The sequence below is a fragment of the Bufo bufo genome, chromosome 2 (assembly GCF_905171765.1).
Source record: "Bufo bufo chromosome 2, aBufBuf1.1, whole genome shotgun sequence".
NCBI classification, from domain to species: Eukaryota; Metazoa; Chordata; class Amphibia; order Anura; family Bufonidae; genus Bufo; species Bufo bufo.
In genome coordinates, this window is record NC_053390.1 from 15,848,164 (window position 1) to 15,867,538 (window position 19,375).

Sequence of the window (19,375 nt, forward strand, 5' to 3'; positions counted from 1 at the left end):
ATTCTTCCAAAGCCTCCACTCTGTGCCCCATGTGCTTTACCTCCGATTTTATATCTGCCAGCTCCTTCATTACTGGTGTTAAGGCTTGTGCTAGCGTGTGCTTCAGGAAGGATCTGGTAATGGGCATCGGGTCTTCCCCACCTTGTGCTTCAGAGTGAGCGCACGAACTCGCGCCATCTGAATCTTCTTCCTCATGAGCCGCATCACTGTAATCTGCAGACGCCATTTTGCAGCGCTCGGCCGTTAGGGATAACTTCTTCTGGAAGTATTTATTCATATCCCCCTGGGATTTCTTGACCCGTGGGGTGGCCTCTGGGTCTCTGCTTCGTTCCTTGCTGAGTTTGCCCATGATTTGGCAGGTGAAAGCGCTGTTTTAGCTAGTAAGCCAGGTAGTGTGGTGAGGAGCTCTGAGTTCAAGCGTCCTGCACCATGCTCCGTTGGCTCCCCCCCCCCCCCAGTAATTTAGATTCTTATCACTGCACTACATTGTATTTTTTTTTCTTTTGTTGCGTAATCCCCATTTAGTATGTGTTCCATTATTGACAGCGCAGTCCAGTGCACATCTTGTCTAATATATGCTGTCCTGGAACAGCCCTTTGATCCAGGGAGTCATTCTGATGCCTGATTGGAGTCGGGAAGGAATTTTTTCCCCTAAAGTGAGGAAAATTGGCTTCTACCTCACAGGTTTTTTTTTTGCCTTCCTCTGGATCAACTTGCAGGATAATAGGCCAAACTGGATAGACAGCAGGGGCGTCACTAGGGCTTTTTATCCGGGGCCAGAGCCCCGAATGAAACTACCACTGCCCCGAACCTCGGGAGACTGGTGGTGACTTGCTGCAGTGCTGCACACTGCGAAATTACATCTATTAAGGCAGCTACTCGGCTTACATCAGCTGCGGCATGACATCTGATTTCTGGGCTGGCTCAGCTCAGCTGACTCACTCTCACAGCTGGGTGCCCACGGCGCTAGTGCAATATTGCTTCGCTAAGTACGGCAGCAACGACTGCAGTGGATCTTCTGACCTTATTGGCTACTGGCTCCTCCTCACTTCTCCTCTTATTAGTTATCCTATGGGTGCACAGGAAGTCTGGCTGGCTCGGCTGCTCCTCGCTCGTCTTATCAGTACTGGGCTGGCAGGAAGTGAGGCTCAGCTCAGCAATAGCCTGAGACAGAGTGCAAGCTGTGCAGGCTTGGCTTTTACTAAATAGTTTTTAGGGACCCACAAGAACAGCAGCAGTATAATAGAGGTGTGTTGTGTTGGCAAGACTCAGTAACACAGCAGAGCAGGCTCATGGACAGGCAGTGTGACAAAAGCTCCCAGTCAAAAAGAGGCAGTGTCCCAATGCCTGAGTGTGTCAGGAAACCAACAGGCAGAAAGAAGTTGCCTGGGCTAGAGGGAGTGATGTTATTTACATAGGACTGTATGTTGGAGGGGGCTCTCGATAGAGAAGTATGTTATTTACATGGGACTGTATGTTGGAGGGGGCTCTAGATAGATAGGGATGTTATTTACATGGGACTGTATATTGGAGGAAGGAATATAACTACAGGGGGCACTGCAAATCCAGGGGACATTATAGGCATTCTTATTACTACTGGGGGCTCTCTAGAAGGGACTTATAGATCTGCCTTATTTCTACTAAGAGCACTATGGGGGCCTTATTACTACTGTGGGGTCTGTAGAGAGCTTTATTACCACTGAGGGAAAAATAGGAGGCCTTATTAGTTATTCTACTAATAGGGGCACTCTTATGCTTCTCCTTCGTGTTGAATCCACTTCCAGCCTTATAGGAATGTTATGTTTATCTAGTTTGTGGGGGAAAAAAATGCAATTTCTAATTTTTATCTTAACAGAAAATCCCAGCAAGAATTCAGAGGAAAAAATTTTGTTATCACTAAAGGATGAAGATATCCTGCAGCGGTCTTCTGGAGAAAACATCATTACCTTTATTGTATATCCAGGACTTCACAGTACAGATATATCCTATAATCCTCCTAATCATGAGGGACCTTCTCCTGACCAATCACAGATTGTTACAACAAGTCAGAAAAGGGGTGAAAGGTTTCACTGTGGTAAAGAGTTGACAGACAGCTCAGGTCTTTTTACACACAGAGGAATTCACACATTAGAGAAGCCATATTCATGTTCAGAATGTGGGAAATGTTTTAAATATAAATCACATCTTGTTATACATGAAAGATGCCACACAGGAGAGAAGCCACATTCATGTTCAGAATGTGGCAAATGTTTTCAACGGAAATCACATCTTAATACACACAAGAGAATTCACACAAGAGAGAAACCATATTCATGTTCAGAATGTGGGAAATGTTTTCCAAATAAATCACAACTTGTTACACATGTGAGAATTCACACAGGAGAGAAGCCATATTCATGTTCAGAATGTGATAAATGTTTTACACGGAAATCACATCTTGTTACACATCTGAAAATTCACACAGGAGAGATGTATTCATGTTTAGAATGTGGGAAATGTTTTATACAAAAATCACATCTTGTTAGGCATGAGAGAACTCACACAGGAGAGAAGCCATATTCATGTTCAAAATGTGCGAAATGTTTTACACTAAAATTACATCTTGTTAAACATCAGAGAATTCACACAGGAGAGAGGCCATATACATGTTCAGAATGTGGGAAATGTTTTACACAAAAATCATATCTTGTTACGCATCAGAAAATTCATACAGGAGAGAAGCCATATTCATGTTCTGAATGTGGAAAATGTTTTAGAGATAAATCAAATCTTGTTACACATAAGAGAATTCACACAGGAGAAAAACCCTATTCATGTTCAGTATGTGGGAAATCCTTTAGACAAACATCAGCTCTACATAAACATGAAAGAATTCACACAGGGGCAAAGCCGTTTTCATGTTCAGAATGTGGGAAATGTTTTAAAGATAAATCAGATCTTGTTACACATGAGAAAATTCACACTGGATAGAAACGATATTCATGTTCGGAATGTGGGAAATGTTTTACACTAAAATTACATCTTGTTAAACATAAGAGAATTCACACGGGAGAAACTATATACATGTTCAGAATGTGGGAAGAGTTTTGCAGAGAAATAATATATTGTTAAAGATAAGATAATTCACACAGGAGAGAAGCCGTATTTATGTTCAGAATGTGGTAAATGTTTTACACGGAAATCACATCTTGTTACACATCTGAAAATTCACACAGGAGAGATGTATTCATGTTTAGAATGTGGGAAATGTTTTATACAAAAATCACATCTTGTTAGGCATGAGAGAACTCACACAGGAGAGAAACCATATTCATGTTCGGAATGTGGGAAATGTTTTACACGGAAATCACATCTTGTTACACATCTGAAAATTCACAACTTGTTACACATGTGAGAATTCACACAGGAGAGAAGCCATATTCATGTTCAGAATGTGGTAAATGTTTTACACGGAAATCACATCTTGTTACACATCTGAAAATTCACACAGGAGAGATGTATTCATGTTTAGAATGTGGGAAATGTTTTATACAAAAATCACATCTTGTTAGGCATGAGAGAACTCACACAGGAGAGAAACCATATTCATGTTCGGAATGTGGGAAATGTTTTACCCAAAAATCAAATCTTTTGGCACATGAAAGAGTTCACACAGGAGAGAAACATTTTCACATAATTTAACATATTAGGTTATTCGTGGACCTTAAAAAGCCAATACGAATATTTATTTTTTGGGTGGTATTATCCTGGATCTCCCACATAACCTAATGATATTTTTCTGAGGTCAACTGACCGGGATCTTTGGAGGAAAAGTATTGTGGATTTAAGAAAGAGAAGAAGAGCCTTGTTTACTTCCATAGCATTGAAGATGAATTGTCCCCATGAATCTTTCTTCTTATCCCTGTATTTATACCTCCACCCACACTGCGGGAGAATCTAGAATGAGGCCTCATTCACACATATGTTTCCATTACATCAGTGACAAGACAGTCAGTGGTTTATCTGTGAAGATGTCCGTGAAAGATCAGTGCGTCCATTTTTTTGCCTTCTGTGTCTCATCCGTATTCTACCAGAACTACTCAGCAGAAGATTAATTTAGGAGCATCTAGCAATGATCCATTAGACAGGGACGAAATACCATCTGTGTTGTGTCCGTATCCTTTCATGAACCCATAGACCAGGCATGGCCAACCTGGGGCTCTCCAGCTGTTGTAAAACTACAACTCCCACCATGCCCTGCTGTAGGCTGATAGCTGTAGACTGTCCGGGCATGATGGGAGTTGTAGTTTTGCAACAGCTGGAGAGCCTCAGGTTGGCCATCCCTGCCATAGACTATAATGGGCATGATCCATCCGTAAACACAAAAAAATGGGCGTGCTTGCGTTATATAACAATGGATCCGTGGTAAATCACGGATGTGTGAATACACCTAATAAAAACAATGGGTATGGGAAGAACATGACAGCACACTTCCGTGATTCACTGATGTCTGAATAAAGCCTGACATTTGGATAACTCCATGTAATTGATTTATAACATATGTAGGCATATTAAAGTGGTTGGCCACTTTCTGGAAACCGTTGATGAATGCGTATACAAGATGACTATATGGTATATAGTTTATAGAAGAACTGCAGCACGCGCCTTGTATCTTGTATCATTGAACAAACTTCATAGCGACGTCAATGGAGACTTAAAATGGAGACAGTCAATGGAGACTTAAAAAACTTAATGCAGAACCAACTTCAGCTCAGCTGCAGCGGGAGAGAAGGGGACTTTCTCCCTGCAGCCCATGCTCAGACAGCACAGATCCATGGCTGATGGTTACCATGGCAACTGGATGCCTTACACAGGCATCCAGGCTTGCCATGGTATCTAAGCCTGACAGACCCTGAGAATCTGATCAGGCTTCGTGTCAGTGTAAAACTGACAGTAAAACAAATTGTGTATACCACTCTTAGTGTTAGTTATATGTGGTATAAAGTTACACCCAAATCATGCAGAAAAAATATTTGTAAACTGGGATTATTTAAAACGTAACCTTTACTAGGTCATTTAAAAAATTAAGTCACACTAGGTGAGAGACGACAAAGACAACAATAAATTCCTCCGCTGCATCAATTCATATTCCGTTAAGAACTAATAAAAAGAAAAGATGGGTGGATCTCACCTCGTCTGGGCGGGGTCCAACTGGGAAGGATGGTCCTGGCGATGGTTTAGCCGCGGACCAATGTGACCAGGTGCTGTTGTGGTATTGGCACAGTATATATCCTGGAAGGCCCTATTGTGGCTTTCCTGCCTGCCTAGGGGGATAGGGACTCAAGCCTGCCTACCACAATGGAGCACCCGCCCCGACAGGGGCGACCCCACACCGAGCCTTTCCCTCAGTATGGGTCTGTATACCTATTAAGCCCTAATTATAACGCCCTACATGCCATGTTTCTGTCATTTCTGGACATCATCAGGGGACTCCGTATGTATATTCAAGGGCAACTACAAATAAAAGTTATAAACAGACACTCAATACAGGTCACCAATTAATGAGCACCGCATACAAAGTGGCTAGTTAACAGCCACAATTTACTTACTCAGAATCAAGGTGAGTTTGGCCTCGTATTCTTTGGACAAGGAAAAGGATAGCTCTTGTCCTCACTGATGCAGGGGAAGTGTCCCTTGTCAGTCCATGTCTCACCCAACATAACAGTAGTTTGGGTGAGCATTGGATGGTCATTAGCCGCCTCCTCTTATACCTCTACCTCCTCTGCGTGTGCGCCCCCCGTGATCAGTTGACTCACCTGTCCAGGTATCGTGGAACGCATGTATTTCAACGTGGAACGCACGCCGCTCGCGTGCGTTCCACCGGACCGGAAGTCAGCGTCACATGATGCGGCTAAACCGGAAGTGAGGTCGGAGCCTTAGTCAGAGCGTTGCTGTTGCGTAGCAACTGCTAGGCTCATGACACTTGGCCTCGGTAGCAGGCACTTGATACCTTGCCTGTCATTTTCATAAATGCACAATCGCATTACAGATATTATTTGGCATTACCACCGTGTATAAGCTCCTCCCCTTTCAAACACTGACCGATTCTTAGGCCAAAAAACCTGAGCATGATCATATTATAATGCTATTTTTTAGGTGATTCCACCATCGCGTCCTTTGCGCTCATGGTTTAAAAGGTGACAGCATTATAACTGGAGATCATAATTCAGTCAAAGAAAGCCCACTCCTTATCAATTGCACTATATGTAAACACAGTGGAATGTATCCACCATCATAACCCGTATGCTCAGATGGGACAGCGTCTAGTCTGAGAATCATCCTGAACACTTATAGGGGAGGGGCGGAGGGATGGAAGAGGGGAATGGAAGCCGCGGTTGGCGGATTCCCTCTCTGTTATTTACATTCTTGTCCATCATCCCTTCCCATGCGTCCATAAATTGGGCACATACCATGAGAGGAGGGGCACGGCAAATATCCCTCCATAATTGTTAAGCTTTAAATGTGCGTCACAAAAAACAGCAAAAGTTTTGCTGTTCGTTTAACCCAAATGGATGGACTGTTTTGAGATAGAAGATCCATTTAGCCTCGCATTGCAGGATCCTTCTATCAAAATCACCTCCTCTGGTGCCAGGTTTAATTTTTTCAATTCCAGAGAAGGATAGACAGTCCGGTCTCCCTCCATGTTTGGTGTTAACGTGACGTGCCACCGATGTGTCTTTTTCGTTTCTTATATCGCTCAAATGTTCTCCTATTCTCCTCCTAAACTCCCTACCAGTCTTCCCAATATACTCTTCGCCACATTCGCATGTAATCTTGTACACCAGACCTGTGCTTCTGCAGTTAATAAAGTCCGTAATTGTATAGACTTTATTTGTGTTACTCCTGAATGACTTCGCTTTGACCATAAAGGGGCACGCCACGCATCTACCACATTTGTGGTTTCCACTGATGCCTCTTTCCAGCCAAGTCTTAGGCTTGGGCCCTGATGTATAATGGCTGTGTACCAGCATATCGCAGATGCTTCTGCCCCGTCTGTAAGTGATGCTGGGGTACCCCTTTATGGCCCCGCGAACATCAGGATCCATTAAGAGCACGTGCCAATGTTTTGAGATGATATCTCTGATACCTGAGGAACAACCATTAAAGGTACTAATAAGACGGATCTCTCTGTCATCACTGGGGCTATTGTTTGCAGGGGCATCTGTTCTTGGCGTCAGGAGAGACACTCTGTCCTTGTTCAGGGCGGTCTGGTTACACCAGCTTACCAGACCGCCCTGAACAAGGACAGAGTGTCTCTCCTGACGCCAAGAACAGATGCCCCTGCAAACAATAGCCCCAGTGATGACAGAGAGATCCGTCTTATTAGTACCTTTAATGGTTGTTCCTCAGGTATCAGAGATATCATCTCAAAACATTGGCACGTGCTCTTAATGGATCCTGATGTTCGCGGGGCCATAAAGGGGTACCCCAGCATCACTTACAGACGGGGCAGAAGCATCCGCGATATGCTGGTACACAGCCATTATACATCAGGGCCCAAGCCTAAGACTTGGCTGGAAAGAGGCATCAGTGGAAACCACAAATGTGGTAGATGCGTGGCGTGCCCCTTTATGGTCAAAGCGAAGTCATTCAGGAGTAACACAAATAAAGTCTATACAATTACGGACTTTATTAACTGCAGAAGCACAGGTCTGGTGTACAAGATTACATGCGAATGTGGCGAAGAGTATATTGGGAAGACTGGTAGGGAGTTTAGGAGGAGAATAGGAGAACATTTGAGCGATATAAGAAACGAAAAAGACACATCGGTGGCACGTCACGTTAACACCAAACATGGAGGGAGACCGGACTGTCTATCCTTCTCTGGAATTGAAAAAATTAAACCTGGCACCAGAGGAGGTGATTTTGATAGAAGGATCCTGCAATGCGAGGCTAAATGGATCTTCTATCTCAAAACAGTCCATCCATTTGGGTTAAACGAACAGCAAAACTTTTGCTGTTTTTTGTGACGCACATTTAAAGCTTAACAATTATGGAGGGATATTTGCCGTGCCCCTCCTCTCATGGTATGTGCCCAATTTATGGACGCATGGGAAGGGATGATGGACAAGAATGTAAATAACAGAGAGGGAATCCGCCAACCGCGGCTTCCATTCCCCTCTTCCATCCCTCCGCCCCTCCCCTATAAGTGTTCAGGATGATTCTCAGACTAGACGCTGTCCCACCTGAGCATATGGGTTATGATGGTGGATACATTCCACTGTGTTTACATATAGTGCAATTGATAAGGAGTGGGCTTTCTTTGACTGAATTATGATCTCCAGTTATAATGCTGTCACCTTTTAAACCATGAGCGCAAAGGACGCGATGGTGGAATCACCTAAAAAATAGCATTATAATATGATCATGCTCAGGTTTTTTGGCCTAAGAATCGGTCAGTGTTTGAAAGGGGAGGAGCTTATACACGGTGGTAATGCCAAATAATATCTGTAATGCGATTGTGCATTTATGAAAATGACAGGCAAGGTATCAAGTGCCTGCTACCGAGGCCAAGTGTCATGAGCCTAGCAGTTGCTACGCAACAGCAACGCTCTGACTAAGGCTCCGACCTCACTTCCGGTTTAGCCGCATCATGTGACGCTGACTTCCGGTCCGGTGGAACGCACGCGAGCGGCGTGCGTTCCACGTTGAAATACATGCGTTCCACGATACCTGGACAGGTGAGTCAACTGATCACGGGGGCGCACACGCAGCGGAGGTAGAGGTATAAGAGGAGGCGGCTAATGACCATCCAATGCTCACCCAAACTACTGTTATGTTGGGTGAGACATGGACTGACAAGGGACACTTCCCCTGCATCAGTGAGGACAAGAGCTATCCTTTTCCTTGTCCAAAGAATACGAGGCCAAACTCACCTTGATTCTGAGTAAGTAAATTGTGGCTGTTAACTAGCCACTTTGTATGCGGTGCTCATTAATTGGTGACCTGTATTGAGTGTCTGTTTATAACTTTTATTTGTAGTTGCCCTTGAATATACATACGGAGTCCCCTGATGATGTCCAGAAGTGACAGAAACATGGCATGTAGGGCGTTATAATTAGGGCTTATTAGGTATACAGACCCATACTGAGGGAAAGGCTCGGTGTGGGGTCGCCCCTGTCGGGGCGGGTGCTCCATTGTGGTAGGCAGGCTTGAGTCCCTATCCCCCTAGGCAGGCAGGAAAGCCACAATAGGGCCTTCCAGGATATATACTGTGCCAATACCACAACAGCACCTGGTCACATTGGTCCGCGGCTAAACCATCGCCAGGACCATCCTTCCCAGTTGGACCCCGCCCAGACGAGGTGAGATCCACCCATCTTTTCTTTTTATTAGTTCTTAACGGAATATGAATATGAATTGATGCAGCGGAGGAATTTATTGTTGTCTTTGTCGTCTCTCACCTAGTGTGACTTAATTTTTTAAATGACCTAGTAAAGGTTACGTTTTAAATAATCCCAGTTTACAAATATTTTTTCTAAAACTGACAGTACACAGAATTGCAATGTACTGTATAGCCATCAACCCATTAAATCTTCAAGATCCAAGTGGGACTTGATGGGGAAAAAAAGTGTAAATATAAAAAATTTATAAATAAAAATTTACACTTCTGGCTAGAGTTGAAGAAAAAGCTGTTATTCGTACCCAAGTGAGTCGCCCAGTATGCACCAACATTGGGAACATGTAGAAGAGACCTGGGAACAGATTTCGGCCAAGACATACTTGAATCTGATCGAGAACATGTCCAGAAGGATTCATGCAGTGCTGAAAGCCAAAGGTGGATTTACAAAATATTAACAAAATAATAAAAATTTTAATTTAGAATTTTAGGAGCAAAACAGTAACAATGCAGTTACATGACAGGAATCTGCAGAACTAATCTTATGCTAAATAGCTGCAAGTCCAATGTATGTATGAGATAGCCGAGATGATTGTCCATAAAATGATGGGAGTCTCACGTTCAAAGCTGTAGTGGATGGTGAGATATGGAGCCTGAAAGTCAAAAGTTCAAAACATTGTTACCCTTTTGATCGTCAGTGTATATGGTATCGCCGCATCTGTAACGACTGGATCTATAAAATGATGATCCCGCATGGTAAATGCCGTAAAAAATAAAATGAAAAAACAATGATGGAATTTCTGTTTTGTCACCTCACCTCCCCAGAAAATTGAATAAAAAGTGATCAAAAAGTCATATGTATCCTAAAATTATACCAATGAAATCTACAGTCCTGCAAAAAACAAGCCCTCACAAAGCTACATTGGTAAAAAAAAAAAAAATTATGGCCCCTAAAAATAATTTCAGCAAATTCCATGTTAGAAAATCCTGATGCTGCTCCTTTCCTTCTGAACACTGCCGTGCCTCCAAACAGCAGTTTACAACAACATATGGGGTGTTGCCGTATTCAGGAAAAATGCATAACAAATTGTGGGTTGCATTTTCTCTAAAATGACACCCCAAATAAGAAAAAGTGAAGTTTCAAGAAAAATAAGTAGATAAAGCAAGTCTTTATATATAATAGTTAGGAATAGATGCCAAGAGCTGTAAATCACTCAATGTGCCTGAATAATAAAATGTCCAAAGGAGCATCTCATCCTGACAGGGGGCAGTACTGAACATGCAGTGCCGCAGAGGAGCTAATAAAGGTGTTTACCAGTCTGAGTGTGAGGCATTATAGTTTCAGCACACAGTGGCCCAGGAAAGACCATTGTATTTTGAGGGATCACAGTATAGCAAACGGCACAGAACATCAACAGAGGCTGTATTAGTAGGTGCCGTATAGACATCTTACCTACTCGTTGGTCAGCAGAAAGTGGCCAGTCGCTATCATCTTCATCCAAACTGTCACTGACAGACATTGTCTTCTTGGCTCATATTGTACTGCTGCGGCGGCTGGCCATAGCACGTGTTATGGCCAGAACAGATATAGCATCATTCACAATTAACACTGACACATGCATTTTGATCAACAATGACAGGTGCAGAAATAGGCAAATTACATTCAGTTGCTTGCACGTTTAAATATGATACCTCCCGGCTAGATGCGTTAGGTACGGTAGAAATAGCAGATAAAGTGTCCCCGTATCCCTGTTTCCCCAAAGGGTTGTACAGTACCTGGTTTTGGTCAGGGTGTCCTGCTTGGGTCCTCAAATCAGTGCCAAGCACTGTGGTGACAGGAATATCATCCAGGACCCCAACAACTCGCTTTTGACATCCCATTTCCCAATCAATGGTGATTTGGGCTTGGGCCACATGAGTGTGAGTGCCCCCAACTCCAGTCAGAGTGAGGTATTTTCCTGGAAGGATATCCTTTTCTGTAACAAGATGTGAACGGACCAAGGTGACATCTGCACCGGTGTCTCGGAATCTAATGACAGTCTGGCCATTCACAGTGACGGACTGGTGATACTGGGATCCGCCGTGTAACTCTGATCCCCCGATGAGCAATACAGCAGATGAGGCGGGTGTGGAGGCATTGGCCCCCTTAGGGCTTGGCGTTGTTGTGGTGCTAGCTGCCTGGCTAGGTGGTTGGGCTGGCTTCCCTGCGTAACAGGTTTGCTTGGTGTGACCGAGCCTGCGACACAGCTCACACCAGCGGGCCTGCCTTTTCTCCAGTTCTGGGACATGGCTCTGTCCTTGTCGGGTACTGGAGGTTTATGGTTGTCAGTTACTAGGGGTTTGCGGATGTCTAGAACCATAGGCCGGCGAGTGTCCACCACCACAGGTTTGCGAATGTCTGTCACCCGGGTTGCAACAAACATGTCTGCCAGCTCAGCGGCTTCTTTGGCAGACTGGGGCTTGCGCTCGAGCACAAACTGTCTCACGTTTGTAGGGCATACAGCGAGGAGCTGGTCATGGATCATCAAATCCTCGAGGTTAGCATTTATTTTCCTTAAGGGTTCGAGTCCATTGGCGGAATGTGATGCATAAGCGGCTAGCCACATCCGCGTAAGAGTCTGTGGACCCTTTCTGGATGGTATGAAACTTTCTTTGGTAAACCTTGGGGGTTAACTGGAATTTAGCGATTATGGCATCCTTGATAGTCTGATAATCGCAGTCTTGGCCTGTGGGTAGCTCTGCAAAAGCATCCAGCCCTTTACCAGTCAGCTGAGGCATCAGGTGTAGAGCCCACTGATCCTCAGGGATGCAGAACTGGAGGCACGCTCTCTCAAACGAGCTTAAATACAAGTCAATGTCCCCGTTTTTCTCCATAACTGGAAACCTTGCTTTGGGGAACACGGGTAGAGGTGTGCCTCCTGCAGCAGGAGTGTTAGGAGAGGAAGACCGCTCAGCCTGTCTCACTTGGGCCAGTTCTAGTGCACACTGGTGTTGCAGCGCCTCAGCGCCTCAGTGAAGCTGGAACTGCTGATGCCGCTCCTCTCTTTCGAGCTATCGCTCCTCTCTTTGCCGCTGTTGCTCCTCTAGTTCGAGCTGCATCTCCAGGTATAAACGCAAATCTGAGCCAGTCAGGCCTAGTAACAACTGCTGGCTCCTAGGGCCAAAGGCAGTGAAGCTTAGTCCAGAGCTACTCGTTCCTTGCTGAGGGTTAGCAGGTGCTGTGGACATAGTGTTATCCAGGGTATCCACAACACCCAGAGCTGAAGTAGCAAAATCAGCACTCCTGGCGGTGCTGGGTGACGTTGAGCGAAGTGGCGGCGAAGCCTCCTGTCTGGGATTGGAATCCTCCATCGCCTGGTCGTCTCGCTCCATCAAAGCTTTAATCAGCTTTGATCGATTTTTGTTCAGAATGGCAATGCCTTGCGACTCACATAAGGCTTGTAAGTCGGCAACAGACCAACTTTGGTAATTTGGAATTGAATCAGACATTCAGAAAAGAAGGTATTACGATCGGCGTGACTATCACATACGTGACACAGAGGGAGGGAAAGAGGAAGGCCCTGCCCAAGTGAGAGGGAAGGTGGTGACCCCTGACTCACCTTGCGGCTGGCACCTGGCTGCCCTGACGTCCCTAGACGGGTGCCTAAAACCCTGGCTTTCCCTAAGCTGAGCCCTAGATAGTGAACAGGGCGGTGGGAACACTAGTCCGCACCACTAGCTCTAAAGGAAAACACCAAGGGGAGGACAGACAATACAGACTCAACATATAATCCCAGGTGGGCGACAACAGGAGACAACAAGAAGTCCAACAGGGATCCGGAGGGTAGCACTCTGGAACGACAACCAGGATTCACAACTCCAGTGGGTCAGTATAGATGTCCAGGCAGGAAGCTCTATAACTGGCAACTAGAGAAGTGTGAGGGGAGAATATAAGGAGGTTGGGAGTGGCAGACAAGAAGCAGCTGAGGAGGAGAAGCTACGGATCCCTGAGTGAGACAAAAAGGATAGCAAGGCAAACACAGAAAACAATCACTAAGAAACAACGTGATCTTTAGATATAGAGCGCGCAGCCACCCGCTGCGACTTCCTGACCCCGGGTATAACGGAGTCAGACGTGGCTCTTGATACCCTCGTGACAGTACCCCCCCTTTCACGAGGGGCCTCCGGACACTCAGGACCAGGTCTCTCCGGATGAGAGGCATGGAAAGCCTGAATTAACCTGTTGGCGTTTACCTCTGACGCTGGAACCCACATTCTTTCCTCGGGACCGTAACCCCTCCAATGCACCAGATACTGAAGAGAGCGGCGGACCCGACGAGAATCAACAATTCTGGCTATTTGAAACTCCAGATTACCATCCACAATAACAGGAGGAGGTGGCAGCGGTGATAGTTCTAGAGGTGGAACATACTTCTTGAGTAACGATTTATGGAAGACGTTATGGATCTTAAAAGTCTGAGGTAGCTCCAGGCGAAAAGCCACAGGGTTAATGACGGCTACTATTTTATAAGGGCCAATGAACCTAGGGCCCAGTTTCCAAGAGGGAACCTTCAACTTAATATTCCTAGTAGACAACCACACATAGTCATTCACTCCTAGGTCCGGACCTGGCGACCGTTTCTTATCGGCCATGCATTTATATTTACCACTCATCTTTTTCAAGTTAGCTTGCACCTTCTGCCATACCGATGAAAGAGACAAAGAAAATTTTTCCTCTTCGGGAACCCCAGAAGACCCCCCCTCTTTGAAAGTACAAAATTGGGGATGAAAACCGTATGCACCAAGGAATGGTGACTTGCCAGTGGACTCCTGATAATGATTATTTATGGCAAACTCAGCTAACGGTAAATATGATGACCACAACTCTTGGTTTTCAGACACAAAACACCTTAAATATGTTTCTAGGTTTTGGTTGGTACGCTCAGTCTGTCCATTCGACTGAGGATATAAAGCTGAGGAAAAGGACAAGTGTACCCCCAAACGGGAACAAAAAGCTTTCCAAAACTTAGAAATAAACTGGGTTCCCCGATCCGAAACCACATCAGAAGGGACCCCGTGAAGCTTCACGATTTCACTGATAAACACCTGAGCAAGAGTCTTAGCATTAGGAAGTGCAGGTAACGCAATAAAGTGTACCATTTTGCTAAACCTGTCTACTACTACCAAGATAACTGTTTTACCCGCAGACAACGGTAAGTCAGTGATGAAATCCATTGACAGATGTGTCCATGGCCTATTGGGGATGAAAAGTGGCAATAAAGACCCTGCTGGACGTGTATGAGAGACTTTCGCGCGTGCACAAGTAGAGCAAGTAGACACGAAATCTATTACATCCTGACGCAACCTTGGCCACCAAAAACGACGAGATAATAGCTCCAAGGTTGCTTTACTACCCGGGTGCCCAGCAAGTGTCGAATTATGATGTTCTTTTAATAATTCAAAACGCAGGTTTAACGGTACAAACAATTTCTCTGAGGGGCAAGAGGCCGGGGCGTCCCCCTGGGCCTCTAACACCTTTCCCTCTAGAACAGAGTGTACAGCAGAGACAACCACTCCTCTTTGTAAAATAGGTACCGGATCACTAACATTACCCCCTCCAGGGAAACTACGAGATAAGGCGTCGGCCTTGGTATTTTTTGCCCCAGGACGATAGGTGATTACAAAGTTAAATCTGGTAAAGAATAGCGACCACCTAGCTTGTCTAGGGGTGAGACGCTTAGCCGATTCTAGGTACAGAAGGTTTTTGTGATCCGTAATCACCGTGACGGGGTGGATTGCTCCCTCTAAGAAGTGACGCCACTCTTCAAGCGCCAGTTTAATCGCCAACAGTTCCCTATTTCCAATATCATAGTTCTTCTCTGCAGAAGATAATTTTTTGGAAAAGAAAGCGCAAGGACTCCATTTGCCAGGAGACGGACCCTGAGACAATACAGCCCCCACTCCCACCTCTGACGCATCTACCTCAACAATAAAAGGCTGGGAGACATCAGGTTGAATTAGAACAGGTGCCGAGGTAAACCTCTCTTTTAGAGAGGAAAATGCATTTTTAGCGGCGTCAGACCATTTGGAAAAATCAGTCCCCTTCCTAGTCATGTCGGTAAGGGGTTTAACGATCACTGAATAATTTTTAATGAACTTTCTATAAAAATTTGCGAAACCCAAAAACCGTTGTAGGGCTTTAAGGTTCTCAGGAAGATCCCAATCTAAAATTGCCTGGACCTTCCCAGGATCCATACGGAAACCTGAAGCAGATAATAGATATCCCAGGAACTGTATTTCCTGAACGGCGAAGACACATTTTTCAATGTTTGCATATAATTTATTCGTCCGTAGGACCTGCAGTACTTGCCTGACATGCACCTCATGTGTTTTCAGATCAGCCGAATAAATTAAGATATCATCTAGGTATATGACTACAAACCTGCCGATGAGATGACTAAAAATATCATTAACGAAATGTTGGAAGACAGCAGGGGCATTGGTCAGACCGAAAGGCATAACTAGATTTTCATAATGCCCCTCAGGGGTGTTAAAAGCTGTTTTCCACTCATCCCCTTCCTTGATACGAATCAGATTGTATGCCCCCCTAAGATCAAGTTTGGAGAACCACTTAGCACCCGCAATCTGATTAAAAAGGTCAGGAATGAGAGGAAGAGGGTATGGGTCTCGGATGGTTATCCGGTTTAGCTCACGGAAATCTAGGCAAGGACGCAGGCCCCCATCTTTCTTTTTAACAAAGAAAAACCCTGCAGCCACGGGTGAAGAAGAGGGTCTGATGTGTCCCTTAGCCAGACTCTCGGAGAAATAATCTTTCATGGCTTGTCTCTCGGGACCCGAAAGATTATATAACCTGGTCTTGGGTAATTTTGCACCGGGAATCAGGTTAACCGGGCAATCATAAGGACGATGAGGTGGTAGCTTCTGACAACCCTTTTCAGAAAAAACGTCCTCAAAGTCCGAAATAAATGTAGGTAGGGAAGCTATGGAGGCGATTAAGCAATTGTTATTTAAGCAATTCTCTCTGCAATGCTCACTCCACTCCAATATCTCCCTGGCCTGCCAATCCACCACTGCATTGTGCGCTATCAACCAGGGAAGACCCAATACCACAGGAGGGGGAAGGCCCTCCAGAACGTAACACGAAAGACACTCATTATGGTGGTCCCCTACCCGAAGGTGTAAATTATGAACAATGTGGGTGAGGTTTCTCTGAGACAGAGGAGCAGAATCTATAGCGAATACGGGAATAGGTCTCTGCAGCGTACAGAGAGACAACCCCATAGTGCGGGCAAAATGGGCATCTATCAAATTTACCCCTGCTCCACTGTCTAGAAAAAAAGAAATAGACTCCGTCTTAACACCAAAAACAATAACCGCTGGTAACACAAATTGAGATGTTCGTATGGAGGAAACGTATACCCCCCGGCTGACATCCTCCGCACAGCCTGGGGTTAGTAGTTTTCCCACGGTCTTTTGTTTTTGAGAAAGAAGGGACAGACATTAATGAAATGACCCTTTCCCCCACAGAAAAAACAAGCCCCCCCCTACGGCGAACCTCAGGAGGACGGGCCTGACGAGAAGTTCCGCCTAGCTGCATAGGCTCATCTAAGTCAGTACAGACTAGCTGTTGCTTGGGAGAGGTAACCAATTGCTCAGGAATTTTCGATCTCTCCCTAAGACGTCTATCTATTCTGATAGAGAGGGACATAACAGCATCAAGGGAAAGGGGGGTCTCATACAGCGCCAGTGCATCCTTAACCCTTTCAGATAACCCAGAGCAGAACTGACTCCTGAGAGCCGGGTCGTTCCACTGAGTATCCGTAGCCCACCTACGGAACTCTGAGCAATATTCCTCTGCTGACCGATCTCCCTGTACGAGTCTCCGTAACTTCGACTCAGCCAGGACGACTCGGTCAGGGTCATCATATATGAGACCCAAAGCCCCAAAAAATTCCTCCACTGACCGGAGAGCCTGGGAACCAGGGGGTAACGAGAACGCCCAGGATTGCGGGTCCCCCTGAAGAAGGGAAATGACAATCCCTACCCGCTGTTCTTCATTACCTGAGGAGTAAGGGCGCAACTTAAAATATAATTTGCAGGCCTCACGGAACGTCGCAAATTTGTCCCTTCCCCCAGAAAATCTGTCAGGAAGAACAACCTTGGGTTCTGTAACAACCTGGTTACCCATAGCAACCGCTGGGCTTGCGGTCTGCTGCATTTGCTGCTGTTGTTGGAGAACAGACGCCTTCAATCCTGCCACCTCCAAAGACAGGCCTTGAAGCTGTTTTGCCAAGGCAGCAATAGGATCCATATTGGATTCTAAGTAGAGAAAAAAAAAAAAGAAAAAAAATTGTTTATTTTTTTTTTATTTTTTTTTTCTCAAAAAGTAAGGGCCAGTTATAATATCACGATCGGCGTGACTATCACATACATGACACAGAGGGAGGGAAAGAGGAAGGCCCTGCCCAAGTGAGAGGGAAGGTGGTGACCCCTGACTCACCTTGCGGCTGGCACCTGGCTGCCCTGACGTCCCTAGACGGGTTCCTCACCCGTACGCCGATCAAGTGCCTAAAACCCTGGCTTTCCCTAAGCTGAGCCCTAGATAGTGAACAGGGCGGTGGGAACACTAGTCCGCACCACTAGCTCTAAAGGAAAACACCAAGGAGAGGACAGACAATACAGACTCAACATATAATCCCAGGTGGGCGACAACAGGAGACAACAAGAAGTCCAACAGGGATCCGGAGGGTAGCACTCTGGAACGACAACCAGGATTCACAACTCCAGTGGGTCAGTATAGATGTCCAGGCAGGAAGCTCTATAACTGGCAACTAGAGAAGTGTGAGGGGAGAATATAAGGAGGTTGGGAGTGGCAGACAAGAAGCAGCTGAGGAGGAGAAGCTACGGATCCCTGAGTGAGACAAAAAGGATAGCAAGGCAAACACAGAAAACAATCACTAAGAAACAACGTGATCTTTAGATATAGAGCGCGCAGCCACCCGCTGCGACTTCCTGACCCCGGGTATAACGGAGTCAGACGTGGCTCTTGATACCCTCGTGACAGTACCCCCCCTTTCACGAGGGGCCTCCGGACACTCAGGACCAGGTCTCTCCGGATGAGAGGCATGGAAAGCCTGAATTAACCTGTTGGCGTTTACCTCTGACGCTGGAACCCACATTCTTTCCTCGGGACCGTAACCCCTCCAATGCACCAGATACTGAAGAGAGCGGCGGACCCGACGAGAATCAACAATTCTGGCTATTTGAAACTCCAGATTACCATCCACAATAACAGGAGGAGGTGGCAGCGGTGATGGTTCTAGAGGTGGAACATACTTCTTGAGTAACGATTTATGGAAGACGTTATGGATCTTAAAAGTCTGAGGTAGCTCCAGGCGAAAAGCCACAGGGTTAATGACGGCTACTATTTTATAAGGGCCAATGAACCTAGGGCCCAGTTTCCAAGAGGGAACCTTCAACTTAATATTCCTAGTAGACAACCACACATAGTCATTCACTCCTAGGTCCGGACCTGGCGACCGTTTCTTATCGGCCATGCATTTATATTTACCACTCATCTTTTTCAAGTTAGCTTGCACCTTCTGCCATACCGATGAAAGAGACAAAGAAAATTTTTCCTCTTCGGGAACCCCAGAAGACCCCCCCTCTTTGAAAGTACAAAATTGGGGATGAAAACCGTATGCACCAAGGAATGGTGACTTGCCAGTGGACTCCTGATAATGATTATTTATGGCAAACTCAGCTAACGGTAAATATGATGACCACAACTCTTGGTTTTCAGACACAAAACACCTTAAATATGTTTCTAGGTTTTGGTTGGTACGCTCAGTCTGTCCATTCGACTGAGGATATAAAGCTGAGGAAAAGGACAAGTGTACCCCCAAACGGGAACAAAAAGCTTTCCAAAACTTAGAAATAAACTGGGTTCCCCGATCCGAAACCACATCAGAAGGGACCCCGTGAAGCTTCACGATT

General features: G+C 45.5%; 1 pseudogene; it reads left to right on the top strand.

Moving 5' to 3' along the window:
- Window positions 1-3,039, top strand: part of LOC120992024 — a 363,844-nt pseudogene extending 360,805 nt beyond the window's left edge.
- Window positions 3,040-19,375: the final 16,336 nt, after the last annotated feature.